The sequence below is a fragment of the Phyllobates terribilis genome, unplaced genomic scaffold (genome assembly GCF_046119375.1).
Source record: "Phyllobates terribilis strain yellow unplaced genomic scaffold, ASM4611937v1 Scaffold_4__5_contigs__length_816908805, whole genome shotgun sequence".
Taxonomy (NCBI): Eukaryota; Metazoa; Chordata; class Amphibia; order Anura; family Dendrobatidae; genus Phyllobates; species Phyllobates terribilis.
The window spans coordinates 784,608,749-784,632,843 of record NW_027362764.1 but is presented as its reverse complement, the minus strand read 5'-3'; positions in this window follow the sequence as shown (position 1 = coordinate 784,632,843).

Genomic DNA, 24,095 nt, shown 5'->3' with positions numbered 1-24,095 from the left:
GGGTGATGGTGCAGGAGTAGCAGTGACGACACAGCCAGTGATGCAGTCCAGGGTCTTTACTCACAGTTCTTATTATACAGACCACTTCTGCAGGTAATGGCTGCCCACGTCGTACTGTGCTCACCAGGTGAGGGGCTCGGCCGACTCCCAGGTATCTCCGGAGTGTTTCACAGGACCCCCTTTGTGTGTCCTTTCTCTGGCCTGTCGTACCCCACCAGTGACCACGCTTCTGTTTGGCTGCCTCGGGCCTTCTCTTGGTAAACTTGGCGCCAGTATCCTTGACCCTATATGATGCCTTCCTAGCGGGTGTAGCGAGGGACTGCGCCACATGAAATGGCACAGCCTCTGGTTTCTAGCTGAGGGTACTTCCCCGCCTCCACTAGTTTCGGGGACCGGTCTCCCCCTTTGGCCTGACCCTTCTACGCAGGTAGATTCGGGTGTGCGGCGGCGACTCGCCGGTCCACACCCCTGGGGTCCCTTCATTCTTTGTTCCTGGAGCCTCCTCCGCTCCTCTTTCTTCCTTCTCCTTCCTTCTCCTTCCTTCTGCTTCCTCCAGGCCCCGGCCTCTCTCTTAGGCCTGCCTGCGGAGCAGAGCCCATGCAGAGCCTCTGCTCCCACCTCCTGCTCCCTCTTCTTCTGTCTGACTGAACTCACCAACTACTGATCTAAGATGGTGCCCACCTATTATACCTCCCTCTAGGTGCACCCAGGAACTGCTTCCTCCCTGCTCCTGCACTACAGGGTTCCCTCTTCCTCGGTGTTCCCTCCCCCCACTCCAGCCAGGGACAGGGACTGTCGCGCTTTACTTGGAGCATATCGGTCGCCCTTCCCCCCAGAAATGTGGTGTAATGCATGCAGGTGTCAGGGTCCTGATCCACACTCAATCCTTACCTGAGAGTGAGATATCGCACATCTGGTTGAGATGCAATACCTCTGTAGCAACCGAGCCCTCGGGGTGCTACATGTGTATGTCTGCGTACTGTGTGTTTGCGTGTGTGTGCATGTCTGCGTACTGTGTGTGTGTGCATGTCTGCGTACTGTGTGTGTGTGCATGTCTGCGTACTGTGTGTGTGTGTGCATGTCTGCGTACTGTGTGTGTGTGTGCATGTCTGCGTACTGTGTGTGTGCGTGTGCATGTCTGCGTACTGTGTGTGTGCGTGTGCATGTCTGCGTTCTGTGTGTGTGCATGTCTGCGTACTGTGTATGTGCGTGTGCATGTCTGCGTACTGTGTGTGTGTGCATGTCTGTGTACTGTGTGTGTGTGTGCATGTCTGCGTACTGTGTGTGCGAGTGCATGTCTGCGTACTGTGTGTGTGTGTGTGCATGTCTGCGTACTGTGTGTGCGAGTGCGCATGTCTGCGTACTGTGTGTGCGAGTGCATGTCTGCATACTGTGTGTGTGCATGTCTGTGTACTGTGTGTGTGCATGTCTGTGTACTGTGTGTGTGCGTGTGCATGTCTGTGTACTGTGTGTGTGTGCATGTCTGCGTACTGTGTGTGCATGTCTGCGTACTGTGTGTGTGTGTGCATGTCTGTGTACTGTGTGTGTGTGTGCATGTCTGTGTACTGTGTGTGTGTGTGCATGTCTGCGTACTGTGTGTGTGTGCATGTCTGCATACTGTGTGTGTGCATGTCTGCGTACTGTGTGTGTGCATGTCTGCGTACTGTGTGTGCATGTCTGCATACTGTGTGTGTGTGTACATGTTTGCGTACTGTGTGTGTGCATGTCTGCGTACTGTGTGTGTGTGCATGTCTGCGTACTGTGTGTGCATGTCTGCGTACTGTGTGTGTGTGTGCGCATGTCTGCGTACTGTGTGTGTGTGTGCATGTCTGCGTACTGTGTGTGCATGTCTGCGTACTGTGTGTGCATGTGCATGTCTGCGTACTGTGTGTGCATGTCTGCGTACTGTTTATATGTGTGTGCATGTCTGCATACTGTGTGTGTGTACATGTTTGCGTACTGTGTGTGTGCATGTCTGCATACTGTGTGTGTGTGCATGTCTGCGTACTGTGTGTGTGTGCATGTCTGTGTACTGTGTGTGCATGTCTGCGTACTGTGTGTGCGAGTGCATGTCTGCGTACTGTGTGTGTGTGTGTGCATGTCTGCGTACTGTGTGTGCGAGTGCATGTCTGCATACTGTGTGTGTGCATGTCTGTGTACTGTGTGTGTGCATGTCTGTGTACTGTGTGTGTGCGTGTGCATGTCTGTGTACTGTGTGTGTGTGCATGTCTGCGTACTGTGTGTGCATGTCTGCGTACTGTGTGTGTGTGTGTGCATGTCTGTGTACTGTGTGTGTGCATGTCTGCGTACTGTGTGTGCATGACTGCGTACTGTGTGTGTGTGTGCATGTCTGTGTACTGTGTGTGTGTGTGCATGTCTGCGTACTGTGTGTGTGTGTGCATGTCTGTGTACTGTGTGTGTGTGTGCATGTCTGCGTACTGTGTGTGTGTGCATGTCTGCATACTGTGTGTGTGCATGTCTGCGTACTGTGTGTGTGCATGTCTGCGTACTGTGTGTGTGCATGTCTGCGTACTGTGTGTGCATGTCTGCATACTGTGTGTGTGTGTACATGTTTGCGTACTGTGTGTGTGCATGTCTGCGTACTGTGTGTGTGTGCATGTCTGCGTACTGTGTGTGCATGTCTGCGTACTGTGTGTGTGTGTGCGCATGTCTGCGTACTGTGTGTGTGTGTGCATGTCTGCGTACTGTGTGTGCATGTCTGCGTACTGTGTGTGCATGTGCATGTCTGCGTACTGTGTGTGCATGTCTGCGTACTGTTTATATGTGTGTGCATGTCTGCATACTGTGTGTGTGTACATGTTTGCGTACTGTGTGTGTGCATGTCTGCGTACTGTGTGTGTGTGCATGTCTGCGTACTGTGTGTGTGTGCATGTCTGTGTACTGTGTGTGTGTGTGCATGTCTGCGTACTGTGTGTGCGAGTGCATGTCTGCGTACTGTGTGTGTGTGTGTGCATGTCTGCGTACTGTGTGTGCGAGTGCATGTCTGCATACTGTGTGTGTGCATGTCTGTGTACTGTGTGTGTGCATGTCTGTGTACTGTGTGTGTGCGTGTGCATGTCTGTGTACTGTGTGTGTGTGCATGTCTGCGTACTGTGTGTGCATGTCTGCGTACTGTGTGTGTGTGTGCATGTCTGTGTACTGTGTGTGTGCATGTCTGCGTACTGTGTGTGCATGACTGCGTACTGTGTGTGTGTGTGCATGTCTGTGTACTGTGTGTGTGTGTGTGTGCATGTCTGCATACTGTGTGTGTGTGTACATGTCTGCGTACTGTGTGTGTGCATGTCTGCGTGTGTGCATGTCTGCGTACTGTGTGTGTGTGTGCATGTCTGCGTACTGTGTGTGCATGTCTGCGTACTGTGTGCATGTGCATGTCTGCGTACTGTGTGTGTGTGCATGTCTGTGTACTGTGTGTGTGCATGTCTGCGTACTGTGTCTGTGTGTGTGCGTGTGCATGTCTGTGTACTGTGTGTGTGTGTGTGCATGTCTGCGTACTGTGTGTGTGTGTGCATGTCTGTGTACTGTGTGTGTGTGTGCATGTCTGCGTACTGTGTGTGTGTGCATGTCTGCATACTGTGTGTGTGCATGTCTGCGTACTGTGTGTGTGCATGTCTGCGTACTGTGTGTGCATGTCTGCATACTGTGTGTGTGTGTACATGTTTGCGTACTGTGTGTGTGCATGTCTGCGTACTGTGTGTGTGTGCATGTCTGCGTACTGTGTGTGCATGTCTGCGTACTGTGTGTGTGTGCGCATGTCTGCGTACTGTGTGTGTGTGTGCATGTCTGCGTACTGTGTGTGCATGTCTGCGTACTGTGTGTGCATGTGCATGTCTGCGTACTGTGTGTGCATGTCTGCGTACTGTTTATATGTGTGTGCATGTCTGCATACTGTGTGTGTGTACATGTTTGCGTACTGTGTGTGTGCATGTCTGCGTACTGTGTGTGTGTGCATGTCTGCGTACTGTGTGTGCATGTCTGCGTACTGTGTGTGTGTGTGTGCATGTCTGCGTACTGTGTGTGTGTGTGCATGTCTGCGTACTGTGTGTGCATGTGCATGTCTGCGTACTGTGTGTGCATGTGTGCGTACTGTGTGTGTGTACATGTTTGCGTACTGTGTGTGTGCATGTCTGCATACTGTGTGTGTGTGTACATGTTTGCGTACTGTGTGTGTGCATGTCTGCGTACTGTGTGTGTGTGCATGTCTGCGTACTGTGTGTGTGTGTGTGCATGTCTACGTACTGTGTGTGTGTGCATGTCTGCGTACTGTGTGTGTGTGTGCATGTCTGCGTACTGTGTGTGTGTGTGTGCATGTCTGCGTACTGTGTGTGTGTGCATGTCTGCGTACTGTGTGTGTGTGTGTGCATGTCTACGTACTGTGTGTGTGCATGTCTGCGTACTGTGTGTGTGTGTGCATGTCTGCGTACTGTGTGTGTGCATGTCTGCGTACTGTGTGTGTGTGCATGTCTGCGTACTGTGTGTGTGTGTGTGCATGTCTGCGTACTGTGTGTGCATGTCTGCGTACTGTGTGTGTGTGCATGTCTGCGTACTGTGTGTGTGCATGTCTGCGTACTGTGTGTGTGTGTGCATGTCTGCGTACTGTGTGTGCATGTCTGCGTACTGTGTGTGTGCATGTCTGCGTACTGTGTGTGTGTGCATGTCTGCGTACTGTGTGTGTGTGTGCATGTCTGCATACTGTGTGTGTGTGCATGTCTGCGTACTGTGTGTGTGTGTGCATGTCTGCGTACTGTGTGTGCATGTCTGCGTACTGTGTGTGTGTGCATGTCTGCGTACTGTGTGTGTGTGTGCATGTCTGCGTACTGTGTGTGTGTGCATGTGCATGTCTGCGTACTGTGTGTGCATGTGTGCGTACTGTGTGTGTGTGTACATGTTTGCGTACTGTGTGTGTGCATGTCTGCATACTGTGTGTGTGTGTGCATGTCTGCGTACTGTGTGTGTGTGCATGTCTGCGTACTGTGTGTGTGTGCATGTCTACGTACTGTGTGTGTGTGCATGTCTGCGTACTGTGTGTGTGTGTGCATGTCTGCGTACTGTGTGTGTGTGTGCATGTCTGCGTACTGTGTGTGTGTGTGCATGTCTGCGTACTGTGTGTGTGTGCATGTCTGCGTACTGTGTGTGTGTGCATGTCTGCGTACTGTGTGTGTGTGTGCATGTCTGCGTACTGTGTGTGTGTGTGCATGTCTGCGTACTGTGTGTGTGTGTGCATGTCTACGTACTGTGTGTGTGTGTGCATGTCTGCGTACTGTGTGTGTGTGCATGTCTGCGTACTGTGTGTGTGTGCATGTCTGCGTACTGTGTGTGTGTGCATGTCTGCGTACTGTGTGTGTGTGTGCATGTCTGCGTACTGTGTGTGTGTGTGCATGTCTGCGTACTGTGTGTGTGTGTGCATGTCTGCGTACTGTGTGTGCGTGTGCATGTCTGCGTACTGTGTGTGTGTGTGCATGTCTGCGTACTGAGTGTGTGTGTGTGTGTGCATGTCTGCGTACTGTGTGTGCATGTCTGCGTACTGTGTGTGTGTGTGTGCATGTCTGCGTACTGTGTGTGCATGTCTGCGTACTGTGTGTGTGTGTGTGTGCATGTCTGCGTACTGTGTGTGCATGTCTGCGTACTGTGTATGTGCATGTCTGCTTACTGTGTGTGTGTGTGCATGTCTGCGTACTGTGTGTGTGCATGTCTGCGTACTGTGTGTGTGCATGTCTGCTTACTGTGTGTGTGTGTGCATGTCTGCGTACTGTGTGTGCGAGTGCATGTCTGCGTACTGTGTGTGTGTGTGTGCATGTCTGCGTACTGTGTGTGCGAGTGCATGTCTGCGTACTGTGTGTGTGCATGTCTGTGTACTGTGTGTGTGTGCATGTCTGCGTACTGTGTGTGTGTGTGCATGTCTGCGTACTGTGTGTGTGTGTGCACGTCTGCGTACTGTGTGTGTGCATGTCTGTGTACTGTGTGTGCGAGTGCATGTCTGCGTACTGTGTGTGTGTGCATGTCTGCGTACTGTGTGTGTGTGCATGTCTGCGTACTGTGTGTGTGTGCATGTCTGCGTACTGTGTGTGTGTGTGTGCATGTCTGCGTACTGTGTGTGCATGTCTGCGTACTGTGTGTGTGTGTGCATGTCTGTGTACTGTGTGTGTGTGTGCATGTCTGTGTACTGTGTGTGTGTGTGCATGTCTGCGTACTGTGTGTGTGTGCATGTCTGCATACTGTGTGTGTGCATGTCTGCGTACTGTGTGTGTGCATGTCTGCGTACTGTGTGTGCATGTCTGCATACTGTGTGTGTGTGTACATGTTTGCGTACTGTGTGTGTGCATGTCTGCGTACTGTGTGTGTGTGCATGTCTGCGTACTGTGTGTGCATGTCTGCGTACTGTGTGTGTGTGTGCGCATGTCTGCGTACTGTGTGTGTGTGTGCATGTCTGCGTACTGTGTGTGCATGTCTGCGTACTGTGTGTGCATGTGCATGTCTGCGTACTGTGTGTGCATGTCTGCGTACTGTTTATATGTGTGTGCATGTCTGCATACTGTGTGTGTGTACATGTTTGCGTACTGTGTGTGTGCATGTCTGCATACTGTGTGTGTGTGCATGTCTGCGTACTGTGTGTGTGTGCATGTCTGTGTACTGTGTGTGTGTGTGCATGTCTGCGTACTGTGTGTGCGAGTGCATGTCTGCGTACTGTGTGTGTGTGTGTGCATGTCTGCGTACTGTGTGTGCGAGTGCATGTCTGCATACTGTGTGTGTGCATGTCTGTGTACTGTGTGTGTGCATGTCTGTGTACTGTGTGTGTGCGTGTGCATGTCTGTGTACTGTGTGTGTGTGCATGTCTGCGTACTGTGTGTGCATGTCTGCGTACTGTGTGTGTGTGTGTGCATGTCTGTGTACTGTGTGTGTGCATGTCTGCGTACTGTGTGTGCATGACTGCGTACTGTGTGTGTGTGTGCATGTCTGTGTACTGTGTGTGTGTGTGCATGTCTGCGTACTGTGTGTGTGTGTGCATGTCTGTGTACTGTGTGTGTGTGTGCATGTCTGCATACTGTGTGTGTGCATGTCTGCGTACTGTGTGTGTGCATGTCTGCGTACTGTGTGTGTGCATGTCTGCGTACTGTGTGTGCATGTCTGCATACTGTGTGTGTGTGTACATGTTTGCGTACTGTGTGTGTGCATGTCTGCGTACTGTGTGTGTGTGCATGTCTGCGTACTGTGTGTGCATGTCTGCGTACTGTGTGTGTGTGTGCGCATGTCTGCGTACTGTGTGTGTGTGTGCATGTCTGCGTACTGTGTGTGCATGTCTGCGTACTGTGTGTGCATGTGCATGTCTGCGTACTGTGTGTGCATGTCTGCGTACTGTTTATATGTGTGTGCATGTCTGCATACTGTGTGTGTGTACATGTTTGCGTACTGTGTGTGTGCATGTCTGCGTACTGTGTGTGTGTGCATGTCTGCGTACTGTGTGTGTGTGCATGTCTGTGTACTGTGTGTGTGTGTGCATGTCTGCGTACTGTGTGTGCGAGTGCATGTCTGCGTACTGTGTGTGTGTGTGTGCATGTCTGCGTACTGTGTGTGCGAGTGCATGTCTGCATACTGTGTGTGTGCATGTCTGTGTACTGTGTGTGTGCATGTCTGTGTACTGTGTGTGTGCGTGTGCATGTCTGTGTACTGTGTGTGTGTGCATGTCTGCGTACTGTGTGTGCATGTCTGCGTACTGTGTGTGTGTGTGCATGTCTGTGTACTGTGTGTGTGCATGTCTGCGTACTGTGTGTGCATGACTGCGTACTGTGTGTGTGTGTGCATGTCTGTGTACTGTGTGTGTGTGTGTGTGCATGTCTGCATACTGTGTGTGTGTGTACATGTCTGCGTACTGTGTGTGTGCATGTCTGCGTGTGTGCATGTCTGCGTACTGTGTGTGTGTGTGCATGTCTGCGTACTGTGTGTGCATGTCTGCGTACTGTGTGCATGTGCATGTCTGCGTACTGTGTGTGTGTGCATGTCTGTGTACTGTGTGTGTGCATGTCTGCGTACTGTGTCTGTGTGTGTGCGTGTGCATGTCTGTGTACTGTGTGTGTGTGTGTGCATGTCTGCGTACTGTGTGTGTGTGTGCATGTCTGTGTACTGTGTGTGTGTGTGCATGTCTGCGTACTGTGTGTGTGTGCATGTCTGCATACTGTGTGTGTGCATGTCTGCGTACTGTGTGTGTGCATGTCTGCGTACTGTGTGTGCATGTCTGCATACTGTGTGTGTGTGTACATGTTTGCGTACTGTGTGTGTGCATGTCTGCGTACTGTGTGTGTGTGCATGTCTGCGTACTGTGTGTGCATGTCTGCGTACTGTGTGTGTGTGCGCATGTCTGCGTACTGTGTGTGTGTGTGCATGTCTGCGTACTGTGTGTGCATGTCTGCGTACTGTGTGTGCATGTGCATGTCTGCGTACTGTGTGTGCATGTCTGCGTACTGTTTATATGTGTGTGCATGTCTGCATACTGTGTGTGTGTACATGTTTGCGTACTGTGTGTGTGCATGTCTGCGTACTGTGTGTGTGTGCATGTCTGCGTACTGTGTGTGCATGTCTGCGTACTGTGTGTGTGTGTGTGCATGTCTGCGTACTGTGTGTGTGTGTGCATGTCTGCGTACTGTGTGTGCATGTGCATGTCTGCGTGCTGTGTGTGCATGTGTGCGTACTGTGTGTGTGTACATGTTTGCGTACTGTGTGTGTGCATGTCTGCATACTGTGTGTGTGTGTACATGTTTGCGTACTGTGTGTGTGCATGTCTGCGTACTGTGTGTGTGTGCATGTCTGCGTACTGTGTGTGTGTGTGTGCATGTCTACGTACTGTGTGTGTGTGCATGTCTGCGTACTGTGTGTGTGTGTGCATGTCTGCGTACTGTGTGTGTGTGTGTGCATGTCTGCGTACTGTGTGTGTGTGCATGTCTGCGTACTGTGTGTGTGTGTGTGCATGTCTACGTACTGTGTGTGTGCATGTCTGCGTACTGTGTGTGTGTGTGCATGTCTGCGTACTGTGTGTGTGCATGTCTGCGTACTGTGTGTGTGTGCATGTCTGCGTACTGTGTGTGTGTGTGTGCATGTCTGCGTACTGTGTGTGCATGTCTGCGTACTGTGTGTGTTTGCATGTCTGCGTACTGTGTGTGTGCATGTCTGCGTACTGTGTGTGTGTGTGCATGTCTGCGTACTGTGTGTGCATGTCTGCGTACTGTGTGTGTGCATGTCTGCGTACTGTGTGTGTGTGCATGTCTGCGTACTGTGTGTGTGTGTGCATGTCTGCATACTGTGTGTGTGTGTGCATGTCTGCGTACTGTGTGTGTGTGTGCATGTCTGCGTACTGTGTGTGCATGTCTGCGTACTGTGTGTGTGTGCATGTCTGCGTACTGTGTGTGTGTGTGCATGTCTGCGTACTGTGTGTGTGTGCATGTGCATGTCTGCGTACTGTGTGTGCATGTGTGCGTACTGTGTGTGTGTGTACATGTTTGCGTACTGTGTGTGTGCATGTCTGCATACTGTGTGTGTGTGTGCATGTCTGCGTACTGTGTGTGTGTGCATGTCTGCGTACTGTGTGTGTGTGCATGTCTACGTACTGTGTGTGTGTGCATGTCTGCGTACTGTGTGTGTGTGTGCATGTCTGCGTACTGTGTGTGTGTGTGCATGTCTGCGTACTGTGTGTGTGTGTGCATGTCTGCGTACTGTGTGTGTGTGCATGTCTGCGTACTGTGTGTGTGTGCATGTCTGCGTACTGTGTGTGTGTGTGCATGTCTGCGTACTGTGTGTGTGTGTGCATGTCTGCGTACTGTGTGTGTGTGTGCATGTCTACGTACTGTGTGTGTGTGTGCATGTCTGCGTACTGTGTGTGTGTGCATGTCTGCGTACTGTGTGTGTGTGCATGTCTGCGTACTGTGTGTGTGTGTGCATGTCTGCGTACTGTGTGTGTGTGTGCATGTCTGCGTACTGTGTGTGCGTGTGCATGTCTGCGTACTGTGTGTGTGTGTGCATGTCTGCGTACTGAGTGTGTGTGTGTGTGTGCATGTCTGCGTACTGTGTGTGCATGTCTGCGTACTGTGTGTGTGTGTGTGCATGTCTGCGTACTGTGTGTGCATGTCTGCGTACTGTGTGTGTGTGTGTGTGCATGTCTGCGTACTGTGTGTGCATGTCTGCGTACTGTGTATGTGCATGTCTGCTTACTGTGTGTGTGTGTGCATGTCTGCGTACTGTGTGTGTGCATGTCTGCGTACTGTGTGTGTGCATGTCTGCTTACTGTGTGTGTGTGTGCATGTCTGCGTACTGTGTGTGCGAGTGCATGTCTGCGTACTGTGTGTGTGTGTGTGCATGTCTGCGTACTGTGTGTGCGAGTGCATGTCTGCGTACTGTGTGTGTGCATGTCTGCGTACTGTGTGTGTGCATGTCTGTGTACTGTGTGTGTGTGCATGTCTGCGTACTGTGTGTGTGTGTGCACGTCTGCGTACTGTGTGTGTGTGTGCACGTCTGCGTACTGTGTGTGTGCATGTCTGTGTACTGTGTGTGCGAGTGCATGTCTGCGTACTGTGTGTGTGTGCATGTCTGCGTACTGTGTGTGTGTGCATGTCTGCGTACTGTGTGTGTGTGTGTGCATGTCTGCATATGTGAAAGATGAGGGGACAGTCTGGGCCTTGTGTTGTATACCTATATTTTTCCACCGTATCTCTGCATCATGAATCGTGGTATGTGTTAAAGGGACCACTGAGACTCTTCCACCTGGGGTCCATGAAAAACAGCCAAATATGTCTTCCTGTTTGCTTCACATCTGATTCCTCTTGTATTTTTGGCTGGTAACTAATTTTGACTTTTCAGAGTTAGGTAAATCTCTTTTTTTGGCTCATTTTTGCCTAGGAAAACAAGCTGCCTAATAATTCTACACACCCTGATAAAGGACATTGTATCCTTAAATCGCAAACTTCCCCACTAATTACCCAAATACAGGTCACCTGATCTGCTTCATCCAATCAGCATTCACGTTTTATAGCTCGGAGGTGAAATATTTGCATAAAATAATGATATGGTCCCAATCCTTACTGCCTGATAATTCTGCACACAATATAAATGTGTTGTCTCTGAATGACCCCTTTAATAAAAAAAAAAAAAGGCAAAGTTACAAATCTAATAAAAGTAAAGCAGGGTAAGAAATTTAGTAAAAAATATAACATCAAAGTAAAAGCGAATACTAATGGAAAATTTCTATGTTAATTAATAAAGAAATGTAAAAAAAAAAATCACTTTTGCATCAGACCGATAATGAATTAATATAATTTTTCTCTTCTACTTTTTTGCACTAAACACAAAACCAAAATGAACATTTGCATAAGTGCACGCGTTTTGTATATTCAGAATAACATTGCTTTATAAGGCGAAAAAAAAAAGAAAGAAAAAAATTAGATTTTTCAAGCATATTACGCTTTCGACTCGTTATACCCATATTATTATAGACACGTCGTTCCAAATCTGCCTCTGCGGACAGTTTAATTGTTTCTCTGTGTCCTAAATAGACAAGGCTTTAAAAGAGATTTAGACAAGCCTCCGGGTTAAATGAAAAAAAATTCTCGAGGAAACCAGGCAAGCGCTCTTATCTCAACCACATGGGAAACGGATGATTAGATCTAGTGCTCCATTAATCTCTTGGAAAAAGATAAGTGATTTTTTTTTTTATACAGTCAAGTGGAAAAGCGATGCGAGTTCTCCAGCCAGTGAATCACTATTACCCTTCTTATATTCAATATTCGGAGGAATATTTGCAGATAATTTCCCAGTTTTGCCAAACGAATGTAGATTTAATGCCCCAAATTAGAAACTGGAATCTTTATCGAAATGGAAAACTCTTGCAAAAATGAAGGATTTCCCGGCAGGTTGTGCTCCTCGAGTAGCGCCCTATTAGCATGTCTTCCTTATGGATTTATTGAACGGAGGTAGACCCGAAAAACCTTTGAAAAACATTTTTTTTTAAAAAAAAAAGTGTCGTCAATTTTGTATCATTCCTGAAGACAACTTCCAGGGGTCAAGACAATCCACTTTCCTAATTTCTTTTTAGGGTCTATGGAAAGTAAAGGTCCATTTCGGATCCCCCTCTTTATGATCCAAAGCTAAAATAAAATAAAAACTTTAATAAGATAAGAGAATCCATGTTGGAATGACCCCCATGTAGACAACTGATACAAAATTACAGTAGCGCACAACCTCTGCTTTTCACAGTGGCCAGGGGTGTAACAATCATGGTCACAGAGAGTGTGATCTCGACCGGACCCGTGCAGCGAGATGGGCCTGCCAACACCTCTGAAGCACACTCAACTGAAGGGTATTGCTGCGCAGGGATCCACGGGGTCTCTGCACTGCAATAAACTCCGTCGGCCAATCAGAGGCTGGCAGCTGAAGTCGGTGTGCCAGTCATAAGTAACACATGGCAGGGGCGTCATGCACTGCCTGTGGCGGCACACAGAAGGCAGCTGCAGAAAAGTAAGCCGCACATTGTTGGAGCGGAGGAAGGTAATGCAATCGTTTTTGTGTGTTTTTTTCTATTTAATGCATTGGAAAAGAGAAGCAGGGCATTATATCAGGATATGGGATGGGGGCATTATACAAGGAAGGGGCCCAGGATGGGAAGAATTATATAAGAAAGGAGCCCAGGATGGGGAGCATTGTACAAGGAAGGGGCCAAGAATGGGGAGCATTATACAAGGAAGGGGCCCAGGATGGAAAGCATTATACCAGGACGTGGGATGGGGAGCATTATACAAGAAAGGAGTCCAGAATGGGGGAATTATACAAGGAAGGGGCCCAGGATGGGAAGACTCATATAAGAAAGGAGGCCAGGAAGGGGAGCATTGTACAAGAAAGGACCAAGAATGGGGAGCATTATACAAGGAAAGGGCCCAGGATGGAAAGCATTATACCAGGACGTGGGATGGGGAGCATTATACAAGGAAGGAGTCCAGAATGGGGGGAATTATGCAAGGCAGGGGTACAGAATGGGGGGCATTATACAAGGAAGGGGCCCAGCATGGGAAGACATATATAAGAAAGAAGACCCCAGGGTGGAAAGCATTATACCAAGACGTGGGATGGGGAGCATTATACAAGAAAGTGGCACAGCATGGGGAGCATTATATCAATAAGGGGCCGAAGGATGGGGAGCATTATACCATGATGGAGGTCATTATACCAGGAAGAAGCCCAGGATGGAGGACATTACAGCAGGAAAAGACCCAGTAGGGGGGTCATTATACCAGAATGGAGCCTATAATGGGGGACATTATGCCTTGGAGGGGGATATTATACCAGGAAGGGACCCAGGATGGGAGAAATTATAACAGAAAGGGGCAAGTTATACCAGGAAGGGGACCATGAAGGGGGAAATTCTAACAGGAAGGGGCACATTATTCCATAAAGGGTCACAGAATGGGGGGACATTATACCAGGAAGGAGCCTATAATGAGAGACATTTTTACAGAATGGCGGCCAAGATGGAGTAGACTATTACAGTAAAAAGCCAGGATGGGGGACATTATTACATGGGGGGATGAACGCACAAGTCATTATAGTATCGCTACAAGGGCCCATCTGACCAATGTAGGGGTGGGGACCCAGATCAGATCCAAATTTTTGGCCGGGTTTCATTGGACTCTACTTACGGCACTGACTATGGAGAAAACATGCTGAGCTCTCCTAATCCTTCATTGTACGTTTTCATGCCCCATACATATGCACGCTCTGCCAAGCTGAGTGTGGGGAAAGGAGGTAACGTAAGGAATTGAATTCAATCTGCCAGACCTTTCAGGATGAGAAGCAAATGAACACAAGCTGGGTCAATGATATGATACAGAAAGGAACAACTGTGCAAAAACAGGAACCAAAAGGAACTTTATTCTCAACCACAAAGTGATGAGGGACGAAGCTTAAAAGAAAACCTTGTGCACACCGGCATTGGCTGTAGTCGGGGTGATTAGTCCGAGCGGCTCAACGCCGCAGCAAGTTGTGGTGAAGAAGAATATGGCAAACGCCAGGAGCGGTGAAATGGTGAATCATGAAATCAACTTTATCAACTGTGTTACTATAATGTGAGCTGTAGACTGACGGTCTGCAGACGCTCGTGAACCTACAAGTCTGATACACTGGAATGTGTCATCAGAAAATGAGTTATTGTTAAATCTGATTGTTATGTTAAATAAATGTTTTAAATATTTTAGTTCTTTCTTGCTTCACTTTTCGATATAACTATATAAAATATCAGAAGTCTCCCAATTTTCACACTGGACACTAAGCATTGTACTAGACTCATACTTCTTTTCTATGCAGATGACATTTCTTCAGTCTCATTATCATCACAGATAGGATCTCCTTGACTACTTTACATGTAATAGATAACACAGGACTTACCTATCACAATAGGAGATTTCACAGCTCACCTCCTCCTCCTCCTGTACAATGACTGATAACACCTCTATATACAGTAGATAACACAGGATCCACCATTCACAATAGGTGATGTCAGAGCTCACCTCCTCCTCCTGTACAATGACTGATAATACCTCTATATACAGTAGATAACACAGGATCCACCATTCACAATAGGTGAGGTCACAGCTCACCTCCTCCCCCTCCTGTACAATGACTGATAACACCTCTATATACAGTAGATAACACAGGATCCACCATTCACAATAGGTGATATCACAGCTCACCTCCTCCTCTTGTACAATGACTTATAACACCTCTATATACAGTAGATAACACAGGATCCACCATTCACAATAGGTGATGTCACAGCTCACCTCCTCCTCCTGTACAATGACTGATAACACCTCTATATACAGTAGATAACACAGGATCCACCATTCACAATAGGTGATGTCATAGCTCACCACCTCCCCTCCTGTACAATGACTGATAACACCCCTATATACAGTAGATAGTACAGGATCCACCATTCACAATAGGTGATGTCACAGCTCACCTCCTCCTCCTGTACAATGACTGATAACACCTCTATATACAGCAGATAACATAGCATCCACCATTCACAATAGGTGATGTCACAGCTCACCTCCTCCTCCTGTACAATGACTGATAACACCTTTATATACAGTAGATAACACAGGATCCACCATTCACAATAGGTGATGTCACAGCTCACCTCCTCCTGCTCCTGTACAATGACTGATAACACCTCTATATACAGTAGATAACACAGTATCCTCCATTCACAATAGGTGATTTCACAGCTCACCTCCTCCTGTACAATGACTGATAACACCTCTATATACAGTAGATAACACAGGATCCACCATTCACAATAGGTGATGTCACAGCTCACCTCCTCCTCCTGTACATTGACTGATAACACCTCTATATACAGTAGATAACACAGTATTCACCATAGGTGATATCACAGCTCACCTCCTCCTCCTGTACAATGACTGATAACACCTCTATATACAGTAGATAACACAGGATCCATCATTCACAATAGGTGATGTCACAGCTCACCTCCTCCTCCTTCCTTCATGATAACCTTTTCCCAGATTAGAGAATGCTTAAATAAAGCTTCTATACAAATAAAGAGAGTCCGAATATCTCTATTTCTCTATTTCTCGCAACATTTACAAGGAAGTTGGATTGTAAAAATTAGGCATAGAGACCTGTGTGAATGTAACAAAATTTCTGGTTCTTTTTTTAGTTTAGTGTTATGAAGGAAAAAAAATGTTCACAAGATACATAAAAAATACCGTACTTATAATTAATTTCCTGATGGCACATTCACTTTAACTCCTTCCAGTAAGTACTGTTCGGTCCTCTGTTGCGGGTATATGGAGCCCTCAGGCGCGGTATATAGTTAGAACCACCATCAGCAAAACAGCAGTGATCGGAGCTCGCTCTGATCGCTGCTGCATAACTATTAACCATTTCTCTGACAGCGGTGTGGAACACTTGCATGTCGCCCATTGCCCCGCTTTCAATCCAAAGCAAAGAGATTGCAGGAAGCTGATGGCAGCCAGGAGCCCACTCTAGTATTTAGTATTAATCCCCTAAGGGGAATAAAAAATGAAGTAAAAAGTGATTTAAAAAATATTTTAAAAATATATGTGGCAGTTTAAATCACCTCCCTTTTCCCACTTGTAAAAATTAATAAATAAAAAAAAATATATATAAATTTTTGTATCTTCTCCATAAAAATACAATTTATCAAAATATGTTAAATGGCATAAAGAAAAAAATAATCAACAATTTTCACCAAAAAATGCAATAAAAGCGATCAAAACATCATAAGTAACTATATATGGTATCAAGAAAAACTACAGCTGTGAAGTGAAGACCATTTCCGGTGACTACCTCTTGAAGCTCATCAAGAGAATGCCAAGAGTGTGCAAAGCAGTCATCAAAGCAAAAGGTGGCTACTGTGAAGAACCTAGAATATAAGACATATTTTCCGTTGTTTCACACTTTTTTGTTAAGTATATAATTCCACATGTGTTAATTCATAGTTTTGATGCCTTCAGTGTGAATGTACAATTTTCATAGTCATGAAAATACAGAAAAATCTTTAAATGAGAAGCTGTGTCCAAACTTTTGGTCTCTACTGTACATATATACAGTATATGTGTGTATTGTAATGCAGCAGCTTTCTGCATTACTTAAATGTCCAGGGGGTGTGTTCTGGATGACCATTTACCTCCCCCTCAGGTGACTGATCACATGACTGTGACATCATCACAGTTCCTGTGTGCACAGAAGGATATATAAATCCTGGTGGTTTTGAAACAGTGAGAGAGGCCTGGTGAAGCCTGGAAGGCAAGAGGCCTGGTCCCTGTGTGGGACTCCACTAGCCTGGAAGACAGAGGCTGGATCCCTGTGTTTGAGATAACAGTAGCCTTGGAAGGCACGTGGCCTGGAGGCCACATCTGGGAAACCTTAAAGCCACAGCTGTGGCAGAACCAAGCTGACAGAGGCAGCTGAGACCCGGCAAAGGTAAATCGGCGCTATAAGTGAATATTGTTGCTGTACCTTGCTGAAGTCTGTATTTGAAGCCAAGCGGGCATAGCTGCCACTGAAAAGGCTCTGGGATACATGTGTAACATTCCTGCGAGCCACTGAGATGGACTATGTTATGAGTGGTTTATGATGTGTAATAAACTGCTGGACTTCATATTACCGGAAAACGTTGCATGTGTGCTTTAATTGATCCGGTGAAGTGAGTGCCCCCCAGCGTGATGAATAGCGCTACCTTACAGTATACATGTGACAACCCAGAGCTATGCTGCTACAGTCAGTAGGCATAGTGCTGACAATAAGAGGGCTAGTAGTCAAGCAGAGCTGGAAGGGAAAAGCAGGAAAGAAGGAGAAACTGGGACCACGTACCACGTAGGGGACACAGCAAGCGAGCATGTGGAAGAAGGGGCTCTGGTCAGATGAGACAAAGTAGAACTTTTAGGCTAAATGCAAAATGCTATGTGTGGTGGAACACTAACACAACTAAAACTGCACATCACTCTGAAAAACACCATCCCCACCGTCACACATGGTGGTGGCAGCATCATTATCATGGTAAAAGCATGTACGGGACCCCGAATGTGATAACACAGTCCTGCATCTAATGTCCGAGTGTAATAATTATGTAGGAGAGTGAGAGTCCACATCTCGAAAAAGAAAAAAATCCACATCTGTTCTAATAGAAGAGTTAACAAGGTGAAAGCTTGACAGGCGCGAGAAGAGACAGAACAGGATGGGATTTTCATGACCTTTATATAAATGCTTTTCAAGTGATAATAAAAAAAATGGCGCGAGCTGCTGCCGAGGATTCAACAGAACAACAGATTTCTTTGGAAGTTTCCAATTAAATTTTTGGCAGTGGCGGCCGGGTCGTTGATGTGTTGAACCTGCATTTATAGCAATGACTGCGCCGCTGTTTTTTGTTCCTGAGAAATGAAATAAAACAAGAATAAAATTGCAATTATTATTACATCTTATCACGGCCGAGCACAGAGAGGGTGAGACAACGAGCAAACGTGCCGAGCAGCCGCCGCTCCCGCCATCCCGACTCCTCGCCACCATGTATGTAAATATATGACGAGAGGGAATACACCGGATAAAGCTCACCTCGTTACATAGCTCTGCTCAGCGATGATAAGCCGTATATCACCTCCGAACAGCAGCGTATCCTGTCTGCAGCATTAAGGCCAAGTCAGGCTGTTTGGAGTAAGGTGAAGACGACGCTTCATTACTGGGGAAACACAGCCACATTCTTTATCGCAATGTGTCAAATATGTGATTTTTGGAGACAACAACATAAAACAACATAAATGCAAAACCAATAAATGTCACAGAAGGAAAAACATGTTATAATGAATTCTTGTATGGAACTATTACTGATAACCTGTCATATATGCAATTATATCATCTGTTGTGTATATAAATATATATTATCATATATTAGGATAGTTGTATGCAAAAATAGTATTATAGTAGTTATATTCTTGTACATAGGGAGCAGTATTATAGTAGTTATATTCTTGTACATAGGGGACAGTATTATAGTAGTTATATTCTTGTACATAGGAGCAGTATTATAGTAGTTATATTCTTGTACATAGGAGCAGTATTATAGTAGTTATATTCTTGTACATAGGAGCAGTATTATAGTAGTTATATTCTTGTACATAGGAGCAGTATTATAGTAGTTATATTCTTGTACATAGGGGCAGTATTATAGTAGTTATATTCTTGTACACAGGGGCAGTATTATAGTAGATATATTCTTGTACATAGGAGCAGTATTATAGTAGTTATATTCTTGTACATAGGAGCAGTATTATAGTAGTTATATTCTTGTACATAGGGGACAGTATTATAGTAGTTATATTCTTGTACATAGGGGATAGTATTATAGTAGTTATATTCTTGTACATAGGAGCAGTATTATAGTAGTTATATTCTTGTACATAGGAGCAATATTATAGTAGTTATATTCTTGTACATAGGGGCAGTATTATAGTAGTTATATTCTTGTACATAGGAGCAGTATTATAGTAGTTATATTCTTGTACATAGGAGCAGTATTATAGTAGTTATATTCTTGTACATAGGAGCAGTATTATAGTAGTTATATTCTTGTACATAGGGACAGTATTATAGTAGTTACATCCAATGAAGAAAAAATGCCAGGACCAAAATACATTCACATTGTTGTAAATTTTATTGAATAAAAGACAAAAACAATTATTATAAAAATCCAACAACAGGTGTAATAATGCACAGAAAGGTGAGTGAGCAACAGAGATAGCCCAATACTATATATACCGTGATGAAGCTATTGCGAAATGCACATTGTGTTGTTGGTGAGTGAGCAGTGACTATATTACTCTATATTCATGGATTGTTTATATGCTTAAAGTTGAGGGATAGTACCCAATTATGTACCGTATACGATCCCGGTCACTGCCTCACATATTCCCCCCCCCCCCTCTGTTCAAATTTGTGGGGTTGAACATTTGCCATCATACAGGGTGCCCGGGACAGGGCATCCGCGTCTCCCTGCGACTTTCCAGGGCGATGTTCTACAGAGAAACTGAAATTTTGCAGTGACAGGAACCACCTGGTGACTCGAGCATTCCTCTCCTTGGCGTTCCTCATCCATACCAAGGGTGAGTGGTCCATCACCAAGTAGAACTGACGCCCGAGTAAATAATAACGTAGCAATTCCAAGGCCCACTTAATAGCCAAACACTCCTTCTCTACCACACTATAGTTTTTCTCTGCCGGGATAAGCTTTCTACTCAAGTAGGTGACCGGGTGCTCTTCACAATTTACTTTTTGTGACAGTACCGCCCCTAGGTCTACCTCCGAGGCATCTCTCTGTACAATGAAGTTTTCCTTGAAGTTTGGGCTGATGAGGACCGGTTGTCCACACAGGGCCAATTTCATGGACTGAAAGGCTTCTTCTGCCTGAGGGTTCCACCGAACCATTACCGATTTCTTTCCTTTCAAGAGATCGGTCAGGGACAAAATTCTCCCAGCAACATTAGATATAAACCGGCGGTAATACCCAAGGATGCCAAGGAACGCCCTTACCTGCTTTGTATTTGACGGTTTTGGCCAGTTTTTTATGGCCTCAACTTTATTGATTTGGGGCTTGATAATTCCTCGGCCAATCACATACCCCAAATATTGGGCTTCCTCTAGCCCTATCACACATTTTTTGGGGGTTGCCGTTAACCCCGTGGCTCTGAGAGAATCCAGCAACACTTGTACCTGGGATAGGTGCGTATGCCAGTCGGTGCTAAAGATGATAATATCATCTAGATACGCGGACGTGTACTCCTGATGAGGCTTGAGCACTATGTCCATCAGCCTCTGGAGTGTAGCCGGGGCCCCATGTAACCCAAAAAATAAGACCACATAGTGATATAGACCCTCCGGAGTTATGAAGGCGGTCTTTTCCTTCGCCGATTCCGTGAGCGGTACCTGCGAGCAACCCTTAGTGAGATCGAGCATGGTAAAGTACTGGGCCTTCCCCAGTCTCTCAATCAGCTCGTCCACCCTGGGCATTGGATAATGGTCAAACTTCGACACTTTATTTAATTTCCGGAAATCGTTACAGAAGCTTAACGATCCATCTGATTTCGGGATCAGTACGATGGGGCTAGCCAACTCACTCCATGATTCCTCGATGACGCCTAACCGGAGCATTTGTTCTACCTCAGCCGTGATGGCTTGCCTCGGGGCTTCGGGTACCCGGTACGGTCTCATTAGTACCCTTACCCCAGGTTTGGTGACAATGTCATGTTGAACAACTGTAGTCGTACCCGGTATCTCTGAGAACACGTCGGTATTCTGCTGTACCAGCGAGCGAGCCTCCCGTCGCTGCTGTTTAGTGAGAGCATCACTTATCCTGACCTCTTCCCTTGACGCATCCCTGGCTGAAGGTGGAGAACTCTCTGACGGCATGCCCATAGTGACATCTGTAACTAAACACTCTCGATCTTTCCAAGGTTTTAGCAGGTTTATATGATAAAGCTGCTCCGATTTCCTCCTTCCGGGCTGATACACCCGGTAATTTACCCCCCCACCTTTTCTCGAACTTCATATCGCCCTTGCCACTTGGCCATGAGCTTACTCTCGGCTGTGGGTACAAGTACTAACACTCGATCGCCCTTCTTAGAAGCCGTGACCGTGGCTCTTTTATTATATGAGTGCCTCTGTGCTGCCTGGGCATCTAACAAATGTTCTTTCACGATGGGCATGACCGCCGTGATCCGGTCCTGCATACTAGCCACGTGTTCAATTATACTCCTATGTGGAGTAGGCTCTTGTTCCCACGTTTCTTTGGCTACATCCAACAGATCCCTAGGGTGTCTGCCATGCAATAACTTAAAGGGAGAGAACCCTGTGGAAGCCTGGGGTACCTCACGGACGGCGAACATCAAATAGGGTAGCAATGACGCGCCCCCAGGGCTGTGGGGTACTCGGCAGCCGGGCCTCCGGTAGCCGGGGGATATCACGGTGGCTGGCCCGGTCCGTGGCCCAGGGCGGTCACTCAAAAAGGGAACTTATTGCTTGGGGAAAATTGTCGTGATGCCACCTGTGGTGTCTGGTGAGGATCACCAGCGCTGCGACAGTCCTCCGAGGCAGATGCCAGGGCAGCTTGAGATGGAACGGCTCCCCACAGGTGGAGCAGACCTCAGGGCAGTGTAGAGAAATGGAGGAGGTGCGCTGGGCGTTGTAGTGCAGGGAGGGAAAAGGTACCGGCGAAATGAAGGAGCGGAGGCAGTTCAGTGCAGTCATCCGAGTTTACTCACAGTTCTGTTCAAGTCCCTCAGGTTCACAGTACTGGTGCAAGCCTCCCGCGTCGCACTGCGTTCACCGGACAGGGGTTCAGTCCTTCCTCAGGCAGCTCGGGTGTACCTGGCAGAACCCCACTTTCATATGTACCTTCCTAGACCGACTTCACGCTGGGTCTTTACTCCCTCCTGCCCTGCGCTTCTCACTGTGAATCCTATTCGGGTGCTACGGGGTCCCCCCTGTCCGTCGGAGTTGCACAGACCTGCTTGACCTTACATGGATTGAAGTGAGAGTTTGGCTTCTGCTATAGAAGTCAGAAGCCTCCGGTTTTTCCAGCCGAGGCTTGAAGCTGCACGACTGGGCCAGGGGCCGGTCCCCTTCTTGCGGCCTAGATCCTCCTGACACCTGGCAGGTTTGGGGTGTACGGGTGCCGCCTGCACTCGCCGTACCCCCTAGGATCCCTTCAGTAGATCGGAGCCTACTCCCTGCTCCCCTCCTGGGCCTCAGTCCTGGGCCTTTGAAATGGAGCAGAGCTCCTAGGGAGACTCTGCTCCCAAACTGTTCTCCAACTACTAGACTGCCACCCTAAGATGGCTTCCCTATTTTATATCTTTACTGTATGAGTGCTCACATGAACTACTTCCTCCACCCACACCCACTACTGGTTCCCCCTAACTCTGGGTTCCCCCCACCCCAGCCAGGCTCAGGGCTCAGCAAAAAACTACATTGCGTCTTGCCCCTCCTGCTGGCCTGGGGTACTGTAGTGTTGGATGTAGGTGTTGGGGTTAAGAGCAGCACTCCCTCCTTACCTGAGTGAAGGGATGCACCGCACCGCTGGTTGAGGTGCAGTACCTCTGTGGCGACCGAACCCTCAGGGGCGCCACAGCAACGTGTCCCAGTCCCAATCCCTTCTGTCCTTAGAAACCACCTTTTTTAACATGGACTTGAGGGTTTTATTGAACCGTTCTACTAGCCCGTCGGTTTGAGGGTGGTACACCGAGGTACGCAATTGTTTTATTTTTAGCAGTTTGCACAGTTCCCTCGTCACCTTGGACATAAAAGGGGTGCCTTGATCCGTCAGGATCTCCTTAGGTAGCCCAAGGCGACAGAACATGGCAAACATCTCCCGTGCAATCAGTTTCGCCGAAGTGTGGCGTAGCTGTATAGCCTCCGGGTTCCCGGGTAGCATAGTCGACGACCACAAGTATATGTTGGTGGCCACAAGCGGATTTTCCAATCGGCCCTACCAAGTCCATTGCAATCCGTTCAAAAGGTACCTCTATCAGTGGCAGAGGTACCAATGGGCCATGGAAGCTTGCGGTGGGTGTGGTCAGCTGACATTCGGGGCAGGATTTGCAGTACTTTTGGACCTCCGCGTAAATCCCTGGCCAAAAAAACGCTGCAAGATACGCTCTTGCGTCTTTTTAACCCCTAAGTGTCCACCCTGCAGGTGTGTGTGTGCCATCTCCAGAACCGCCCGACGGTACGACTGAGGTACCACTAACTGTTCCACGACCTCATCCCTCATTTTATCTAGCTAATAGAGCAACTCACCGTTGACCACCATGCGTGGAAACACAGTATCTGCACCGGGCTGTTGAGCTACACCATTTACCTCTAACACCCTCTCCCGTGCCCGAGTTAGGGTGGGATCCTGTAACTGAGCTGTCCCAAACATGCCCCGGGGCACTTCCCGCTCAGGGATCCATGGGGTCTCCTTGACCTCTCCTGCCAACGCCTCTAGGGTAAAGCTATCGGGGTCACACTCTGTCCCTAGGTTGGACACCCCTACTGCAGGGACCCCTGACTTGGGTTCTTCGGGTACAGCGCCTATAATAAATGTTTTTCAAATTTTGGTGGAAAATAAGTATTTGGTCACCTACAAACAAGCAAGGTTTCTGGCTTTCACTGACCTGTAACTTCTTCTTTAATAGGCTCCTCTGTCCTCCACTCATTACATGAAGTACTGGCACCTGTTTGAACTTGTTATCAGTATAAAAGACACCTGTTCACAACCTCAAACAGTCACACTCCAAACTCCACTATGGTGAAGGCCAAAGAGCTGTCAAAGGACACCAGAAACAAAATAGTAGCCCTGCACCAGGCTGGGAAGACTGAATCTGCAATAGGCGAGCAGCTTAGTGTGAGGAAATCAACTGTGAAAGCAATAATTAGAAAATGGAAGACACACTGGACCACTGATCATTTCCCTCGAACTAGGGCTCCACACAAGATCTCACCCCGTGGGGTCAAAATGATCTCAA